Raw genomic sequence first — 2,324 nt, 5'->3', positions numbered from 1 at the left:
GGGGGGGGGTGGATTGGAGACGGACACACCGAGTGGGCCACAGAGACTGGCAAGCGTGGCAATCCAGGGCGGCTCAGAGGCGGATCCGGTGGGCATACTCGGTGCTAGCCAGGGCAACAACAGCACACATGTGGCCCTATCGTCTGCTGGAGTGCAAATTAGATACAGTTGATTAAAATATTGAGTCATTTCACAGTCACTGTTGGGGGAATAAAAAGAGTGCGAGCACTGAAACTGGGCTATGGGCATGTTTGTATGTATGAGACAGAAAGTGAGAGAGAGAGGAAAAGGGGGCTGTCAGAGGAAGAAAGACCAAGCCCTCTTAAATTTGAACAATGAACACATTTCTCATTTATATAGATTCCCTTTGACAAATATGCCCTTTCCCAAAGGACAACTTTCAAACACCTCTACTTGCAATAGCAGAGAAGTTTCGGCAATCAATCAGTTCACAGCAATATAACAAGTGTTGGGAAAAGCAGCATGCAGTGTTGTATACTTGTGTTCATGAGCAGCATGTTCCGCAGCCGCCATTTAACACCCGTTTCCACTTTTTTTTTTTTTGAATAAACCCCAAAATCCAAGTTCTTTGTTCACGAAAGAAAGTGAATACGACTTGTGGAATAAAAACTTCTGCCTCGCTGCGATATAACAAAAGAAAATTAACAGTTTGGGGTTGCCCTGGTAACCTAATTGCATCACAACACTGCACACAGGAGCCAAAGTAACTGAATTTTGATGAAAAGGCAGTGATAATTTACGGCATTGAGAAATTAGTTGCCGTGGCGACGCGTTAATTACATCTCAAATTAACAATGCAAGTGTAGTGAAATTAAATATAAATCATATTTTCTGCATAAATTACAGGGGTTGATTAGTGCGGGCGCCAGGAGAGAGAGGTTGAGATTCCAAGGGCCTGTCACATCCCCCTCCTCCGCCCTCCCTCCCTCCCTCTCTCTTTCTCTCTCTCTCTCTCTCCGTCTTTCCCTCCTCCTCTTCCTCGATGCTCCCCAACTCATCCTCACTGGTTCCTCTAAAGACAGGGACTGGATTACACCAGAGGACACAACTCAACCGGATTGGTTGCATTTTTTACAATAAATGAAAGCTAGAGTAGTTAGTGCATTTTAGAAACCTTTTTTGTTAGATTTGTTCAAATTCTCTTTACATCCCGACAGCAATAAATCGAATGCTCTACCTACTAGTGCTGCAAAGTATACCGATGCTAGAAAAGTTTTGCAATACCCTGCTGTTAAAAGGTAAAATACTGTATTATAAGTACTGATACTTTAGGATTTTAATTTCATTTTTTTAACCAGGCGGTAACCTTTGGGTCTGAAGAGTGAAGAGCGGGTCGTCTTCCACGGAGTCCGCCATCTACCCCAGAACGGACACTGGCTCTAGCCTTTTACGTTTTCTGAAGGTAGTGATGCGTTCCGAAACCCGGTATTAAACGGGCCCCGGTGCTAAATCGCTAAAGATCGTAGTATTGATCGAGTTGACAGCAACTACGCCTGTTACCGTGCGTGCAATAAAATATTTGCGAGTAAAAAGCCAATACTTTATCAATACATCTGCGAACATGTAAAATGAAAGTTAAACCTAGTTCAGTCGGCCACCGCCGCTATCTTTACACAAGCACAGCACGAACGATCGGCCAAACGCTTTTTTTAGTAAACTTCTCTGCTAACTGAAACAAAATAAGTTAAATTATTATTTAGTCATGTAGAAGAACCGAGAATTGATAAGAGTAGCTTCTAGTTGTACTAAAATCTTATAGCTCTATCCCTACCTGTAGGCCACCGTAGTTCTCCGACATGCTTGGAAAGGGAGGGGCGGAGGGGCGGATGGTTGCAACCTGCCACAAACCACTAGATGCCACTAAAACATACACACTGTCCCTTTAAGTACAAACACAGGACTTTTGTCCAGGAGACCACTGTTGGTGTCACGTGTGGAACTAAAAGTAATCTTGGCATTTGTAATCTCAGTTGTTATCGTCGTTAGTCACGTGACTCACTTGAGTTGTTAGTCATGTGACTCGTTTGTCATTCGCTGGTCACGTGACTCGGCAGTCACTCGGTAGTCACTGGAGTCGTTAGTTATTCAAACTAACATCAACCATGCTCATCTCCTAAACATAACTAAGTGGTTTGTTGTCTGAACCTACTTTTAAAAGTTACTGTGCATGTAAAGAGCGTATAATGACAAAACTGACACTAGTGCTTAGCAGCACTGACCAAGCTGCGTTATTTGGCGCTTAGGTGTGAGAATGTGTTTGCATATGTGCACATTTGCTTTAAACTCCCTACATCCACGTTCCA

Source organism: Anarrhichthys ocellatus, unplaced genomic scaffold (genome assembly GCF_004355925.1).
Source record: "Anarrhichthys ocellatus isolate YVR2014 unplaced genomic scaffold, GSC_Weel_1.0 scaffold5, whole genome shotgun sequence".
In the NCBI taxonomy this organism is placed as follows: domain Eukaryota; kingdom Metazoa; phylum Chordata; class Actinopteri; order Perciformes; family Anarhichadidae; genus Anarrhichthys; species Anarrhichthys ocellatus.
This window is presented reverse-complemented; position numbering follows the sequence as displayed.